This window comes from Silene latifolia, chromosome 8, assembly GCF_048544455.1.
Source record: "Silene latifolia isolate original U9 population chromosome 8, ASM4854445v1, whole genome shotgun sequence".
Lineage (NCBI taxonomy): Eukaryota > Viridiplantae > Streptophyta > Magnoliopsida > Caryophyllales > Caryophyllaceae > Silene > Silene latifolia.
The window spans coordinates 67819095-67826569 of NC_133533.1; the positions used below are offsets into that span (position 1 = coordinate 67819095).

The following is a 7475-nucleotide window of genomic DNA, read 5'->3' on the forward strand; positions in this document are numbered from 1 at the left end:
TCTTGGAGGAGAACTTGGTTGAGAGTAGGTCCTTGGTGGTGACCTAGGCTCTTGAACATAGTAGACCACGGGGTGATTTGGTCTTTCTTCATGATAAGCATTTTCATGCTTCCTCTCCACCATAAAGCTATCAAATTTCCTTGACAATTCATCCAACTTGACCTTGTTTTCCAATTCTAGCTTTGAAGGTCCTTCACTCTTGGACTCATTTTCTCTTCCATAGTCACCTTCTCTACCTCCATAACTAATTTCCATGTCGGAAATGTTTTGGATCAACTCCGTGATTTGGGCATTTTTCATATTGTCAAAGTTGCCACCGGAGGCCGCCACAATTATATCCCTAAACCTTTGCTCAAGGGTTTTAAAGAAGATTTGAGTTGTCATCCATTTGGGGATTCCATGATGTGGGCAAGAGGTAAGAAGCTCTCTAAATCTTTCCCATGCTTCACTTAAAGTTTCACGATGCTTTTGCTTGAAGGTTTTGATTTCATGTCTTATTCTAGCGGTTTTTGAAGGAGGGTAAAATTTGTTGATAAAAGCCCTTGACAAGCTTTCCCAAGAAGTGAAAGTATCCGGTTAATGTGAATTCAACCATTTTCTAGCATTATCCTTCAAGGAAAGAGGAAAGAGCATAAGAAGAATTTGCTCTTCCGTGATGCCCTTATATTTGATCATGCCCGCTTTTTCTTTGAATAAGACAAGGTGTTCATGAACATCTTCATTCTTCAAGCCATGAAAGACATCTTGTTGAATAAAGGAGATTGTATGATGACGGAGTACAAAAGTATTAGGAGCAAGAACTCCATAGTTGATTGCCGAGTAAGACCGATTAAGATCCGGTCTATGGTAGTAACCCATTGGTTGGTCCGTCATTTCTTTATCAACAAAGTTGGTTCTTGGTGTACTTGGTGGGCTAGGTGAGTTTGAATGTTGTGAGTGGGTGGGTGAGTGATTTGGAGAGTGGTTTGGTTGAGAATTGGTAGTGGAGATAGATGTATTTGTAGTTGGTTTGGTGAAGGTGGAGATCTCCTTAGACCCGATAATGCTAACCATCTTCTTACCCGGAAAGACTTCTCAATCTCTCGGTCAAGATGGACAAGAGAGCCGGTATTACACCTATACAAACACTCAAAAAGAGATCAAATGGTCCTAATGCAAAGAATGCACTAGGACAAGGATGGAAAAACAAACAAATAAACAAATAAAGCCTAGAAACAAACAACTAATCTAATCCAATATCACCGTCCCCGGCAACTGCGCCAAAAACTTGTTGTCTTTTATTTATAACCCCGCAAGTGTACGGTTGCCCGTTGTAGTATTGCGAGGGTCGAACCCAAGAGACGGTGATTATGGTTCTTAAATCGTTTGTCTATTTCTAGTTTAGTTCAATTTAAGCAATTGGATGATGGTTAACTATAACCTATAACTAAAACAAGGAAAGTAGCTAACAAACAAGCAAATAAGATAATTAACGGGACTAGGATATCAGGTTCACTCGCGTAGGCAAAGACGGAAACAAGTATAGATTGACAAAATCAAGAATAAATGCAAGGAAAGTCCTAATCTCTCGACTTAAGACTAACCCTAGGATTGATGCGTGTCTATTATATAAGGTTTTTACCTCATTTTTACACGCATTTCTGTACTATTTATGTAGCATCTAGCTACTTATACCCCCGAATATCCTACTTTGGTTCTTTTTATGTAATTTGCAGGAATTAAACGAAGAGGAGCTAAATCGAGCCTTTTACCGTTCGTTTAGCATGCATTTGGAGGAAGAGTGAATTTGGAGCGGGAATGTAGCTATTTTGGGATGCGCAAAGAAGAAAGATAGCTAGGCGAGCAAAGGAAGAACTTCAAATTGCTAGTGCCTACTTTGGAGAGCCATATCTCGAGTTCTACAACGGATATTCAGGTTATTCCAATTGGAGATGAAATTTTGTCCTCTTAGCTTTCAAACGCCACCGGAATCGCCCTGTTTGCCCAAGTAACGAAGAAATGGCAGCCGTTTGAAATTCAGTGCGCAAAGCAGGAAACGTGCGCTAGAAAGTACTCGATCGAGTAGATTTATGTTCGATCGAGTACTAGCTACAGCGAGAAGATTTTAGTCGAGAATAATTAGATTAATAATAATACTACTTAGTATAAATAAGAGTAGTTTAGACCTAATAAGCATGGAATTCATTCCCTGGAGTCAGTAGAGGGAAAGGACGACTGCTTTGTTCTTCATTTCTCTATTTTTCGGATCAATTGTGTTTCTCTTCTCTTCTCTCGTTCAATTTCATTTCTACCTTAGGTTACTGTTCTTTGGGATTTTGTTCTTCCTTATACTTTTGCTACTCAGATTCGGATTGTATTGGTACTATTGTTCTTCTTTAATCTTTTAATCATTTTTATTGCTTGAATTCCTTCCTCCCTTATTTATTATCATAATTGCTTTTATTCAATCCTTATCAGTTTTATCATTATGTCTAGTTCCAATTATTTATCTGTTGCTGTTGTTAATTCGATGATAATGAGTAGCTAATTTTCATATGCTAAGACTATAGGGGATCCATAATCATGAAGGGAGAGTAATCGATTTATTGGGTTAATGCTAGTATAGTCTTTGTTGGTTAAATGTTTAGATTAATCGTATCCGTCTGATTGAGTCGACGCAATTAGGCATTTATTTCTTAGTGATCCTCGACCTGGACCGAAAGGTTGGAAGAGGCGAGACTAGTAGCGAACAATAGGGTATTGCAGTGAGGACGAAAGTTAAGCTGTTTACACTTTAGGGTGAATTAAGGACCGAAAGGTGACGTTCGCTACCCTTTAGACCGTATTTGCATTGACCTGAGACCTAGATTACTTGACCGGATGATTATGGTGAACCGTTTGTCTTAGCTGTTTTCCTCTATCTGTTTAATCCCTTTCTCTTATTCTCTTTTCCTTACTCTTTTTAGTTTAGAAAATCACATTTAAAACCCCCACTTTGTGACATTAGACAGACCAAGTTAAACAGATAATTAGCAAAATAGCGTCCCTGTGGAGATCGACCCGACTTCCCTAGCTATATTAGTTAGAGCCAGTTGGTTATTTTTTATAGGTATACGACTGACCTGTCAAGGATGGGACCGATAAAGTCCTCACTTAATCAATCACGTCCCTCAATTTATCATGCAATTCTAGGATAACTAATTAAGTTCTCACTCAACAAGTAGAAAAGATAAGGAAATTACTCAAACCCTCATTCAAGCATTTTCACCTTGTTATTCTTTCTCACCGCAACCAATTCCCCCACTTGCTAGGAATGATGAGGCTGAAGAAGTTAAGTCACTGATATTGGCACTTGCACTACAGTGTCATAATTCTAGTGCGGAATTTGATAGCCGTATGAAGAAGCTAGAGGCCCGGTGTGATCAATTAATTACCAAGCAAGAGCAATGTGAGACGGTGTAGGCTATCAATACCGACACCATTCCGTTTCATGAAGATACCCCGGAGGATGATTTAGACGAGTTTTTGGAATTAATACTTGCTGCGTGCAATGCAGACAGTCGATCGAGTGAAAAATCAACTCGATCGAGTGAACTTATTCATCCCATCACTCGATCGAGTGATAATTATGGTCGATCAAGCATTACAGAAATTGAGGATGGTCGATCGAGTGGAATTTTTACTCGATCGACTGAAATTGCTGAAGAAATCACTCGATCGAGTGATAAAACCGGACGATCGAACGAGACTGATGTTGTAATCCTCGATCGAGAGGATGTAGACACTCGATCGAAGGCTCTTGAGGAAGAAGCGTTCATTCAGCTATTCACTGATCCTCAACCGACTATAGATGATGAGGAAACTACTCGATCGAGTAGTATTCGTTTGTTCGGTCACTTCCTTATCCACAACGATTCTTTGCCACACCGTAGATTTCTCGGACCGCATACGAGCCTTCAATGTCATTTTTGCTCATTACGATGAGATGATCACTCGGTACCTACTTATGCCAATTTTATTTCTCAAATTGATTGGTCCGAGAGGATGCTAGTGAGACAATAATGAATGTAGCTATGATCAAGAGTGTAGCACACTTCTTGAATGGGACCCCCTAATATGTCTGACCCAAGTCATTTTCCTATTCCGTGTTTTATAGGGACCCATTCGTTTGATAATGCTTTATGTGACCTCGATTCTAATGTCAACATTTTACCTTTGTCTCTTGCCTTGAAATTTGGGTTGACTAAGTTCACACGCGCTAAAACGATTGTTGACTAGTGACCATTCTTATGTACGGGTCAAAGGAGCTTTACATGACGTACCTGTTAGGATCGGGAATTTCTACATTCCCGCAGATTTCATTGTCTTAAACATACCCGAAGACCGCAATGTTCCCATTATTTTGGGACGACCATTTTTGTGCACTGCTGGCGCAATTATCGATGTCGGGGTTGGGACACTTACCTTTCAGGTCGGAGGGGAGGACTTGGTTTTTACTAAGTCTGATGACCCTAGGGAACCCATGCACATCAAGCCATGTGATGATGTCCCTCATGAAGAGTCCTTTGATACACCGTCTGATAATCCTTCTGAGTCACATTTTATTGCTGCTTTTATAACGCCTCCGCCCCATTCTGGGAGCGAATTGGAGGAACGTGTCTTTGTTTCTCTTTCTACAGGTCTTGACAAGTTCAAAGACCCGGGAGGTGAGATGGGTGCTCTTAGCATGCAGTCTTTGGTTTTTACTAAGTCTGGAATTGCCTGGATAGACGACCCAGGAGGAGGTGTTGATAAAGCTACACCGTCTAGGAAAAAGCTGCGTGATGAGGTGATAGATTGGGACCCGGATCTTTGTGGGAAGTCTTTGTTCTTACATTGCCAAGTGTGGAGGCGGATGTCCGCTTGACGATTCTTTGAAGCTACCGCGTCGATCGAGACCTAGTAGTGGGCCAATGACTTGTGCTGTTGGATGATCTGGGAAGAAGGTCGAGCTGGGACCTATCTGAAACTAGCGCTACCGGGAGGCAGCCCGGAATTTTAGAACTTTTTATTTTCCCTTAGCTTATTGTTGAACTTTATACGCTGTTTTACGAACTCCCCATGTATTTCCTTGCTTTGAGCGCGTGTTTTGCAGGTCAAAGTACTCGATCGAATGGTTTTGTGCTCGATCGAGCACTTTTTGAGGTAGTTTTCACTCGATCGAGTGATATTGTCCTCGATCGACCAAAACCAAAATCATGCTTACTCGATCGAGTGGTTTTCTACTCGATCGAGTCCTTTCAATGCACCAGTTCACTCGATCGAGCTGTTCCAAGTGCTCGATCGAGTAGTTTTGACTTCCAGCCGTTGTTTTCCGTCTATGGAGCTACTGTTTGACTTTCTTTGACCTCCCATGTTCATGGTCGGTTTGGGGAGGTCCCTCTATATGACGTTTTGTAAGTTTTCCGACTCCATTTATCCTCTTCTCTTCAGTTTGCATTTCTTTCCCTATTTTTGGTATAATGAGGGCATTGTACAGTTTGGTTTGGGGAGGTATGCATCCATATCTGTGTCTGCATGTTTCTTGCATTTTTGCTTGCAAGTTTATTTATTCTCGAATGCATTGTTGTTTTAATTAATTCAAAAAAATCATATAAAAATCATAAAATTCAAAAAATTTCAAAAATTTCATGTTTAAATTGAGTCGGAACGTTTGAACATTGATGCTACTTTGAATCCTTACTTGAGCCTTGCATATTCTTCACATTCAGTTGGCATGATTATGTGCATAATCTACGAGTTTTTGTTTCTTTCTTATCTGAACGAATAGACTTGATTCATTATGTCGGCAAGCTACATTACATTCTGAGGTTAGAGCTTTATTAACTGGTGACATTCATGACCGGTTTCATTTAGGATGTGAGTAGTACTCTCTTTAAGGCATGTAACATCAATTTGCATAAGCATGAGTCTAGTCTTCTTAATACCTGTATGCATTCGGTCTGTGGATGGTGACACATGTTAGGAGAGGCAGTTCCCTTTACTTCATTTTACCCATTAGCCTCACATAGCCAAATTGCCTTTTTGTCCTACTAACTACTTTCTATAATACTTCCTATCCTAGCCGAGCTAGTGACGAGTAATTATTTGAATGTTTTATTGCAATATGGTTATTTTAACTGATTTCAGAAGATGGTGGAAGAATTGAAGGGAATGAAAGAATGTTGAAAGAAAAAAAATGAAAAAAAGAGAAGGCGAAATAAGAAAAAAAAAAAAAAAAAAAAAAAGAAATCATGTGAAAAAAAAAAGAAATTGGATAATGATTTTCACTCCCATGTCTTATTTATATCTTATGGGGAGTTGACGGTTCTTGGTGTTCTGTGAGTTTAGTGCATAGTTTTGCACCGTTTCATCTTGCTATATTGAGTACGAAGTTGGGATGCAGTTTATATTTGGATTCGTTGTTGCTAGCCTGGCTATTAACCCCACATATCCAAATTCATCTTAGCCCCTTCTTACCCATTACCTCACTTACCCAAATGTAAGTCCTCGGCATGTGTCTTGGTCATTAGTATGGTTGGAATGCATATGTACGGTTGTAGAGGCTTTATTCATGTTAACTGCATGCATGTTCTTATAGGTCGAGTTAGGTGAGTGTCTTACTTCTTCCTATCTTTCACATATATACTCACCTTGTGCCTAATTTTGAGTGACGAGCGACCCGTGAGAGTCCGAATCTTTTGAATCTTGCAAGGTCGATGATTCAGTAAGTTCGAAACATTGATTTAACTCGTTTGCACTTCTCATTTGCCACTTTGTCAGTTATTGCATTAAATTGGTTTTAGTGGGTGATTTGTAGCTGATGCGTTGGTCCCGTTCCACTGTTGTTTCTTAATTGCATTCATATTTGCTTGGGGACAAGCAAAGGTTTGGTTTGGGGAGATTTGATGCGTGTCTTTTATATAAGGTTTTTACCTCATTTTTACACGCATTTCTGTACTATTTATGTAGCATCTAGCTACAAATACCCCCGAATATCCTACTTTGGTTCTTTTTATGTAATTTGCAGGAATTAACCGAAGAGGAGCTAAATCGAGCCTTTTACCGTCCGTTTAGCATGCATTTGGAGGAAGAGTGAATTTGGAGCGGGAATGTAGCTATTTTGGGATGCGCAAAGAAGAAAGATAGCTAGGCGAGCAAAGGAAGAACTTCAAATTGCTAGTGCCTACTTTGGAGAGCCATATCTCGAGTTCTACAACTGATATTCAAGTGATTCCAATTGGAGATGAAATTTTGTCCTCTTAGCTTTCCAACGCCACCGGAATCGCCCTGTTTGCCTAAGTAACGAAGAAATGGCAGCCGTTTGAAATTCAGTGCGCAAAGCAGGAAACGTGCGCTAGAAAGTACTCGATCGAGTAGGTTTATGTTCGATCGAGTACTAGCTACAGCGAGAAGATTTTAGTCGAGGATAATTAGATTAATAATAATACTACTTATTATAAATAAGAGTAGTTTAG

General features: G+C 39.8%; 1 non-coding gene across 1 annotated transcript; it reads left to right on the plus strand.

The window, feature by feature from the left end:
* Nucleotides 1-394: 394 nt before the first annotated feature.
* Nucleotides 395-501, plus strand: LOC141597769 (small nucleolar RNA R71). Its single transcript, XR_012522987.1, has one exon. It is a non-coding gene; the product is annotated as a small nucleolar RNA R71 (small nucleolar RNA).
* Nucleotides 502-7475: the final 6974 nt, after the last annotated feature.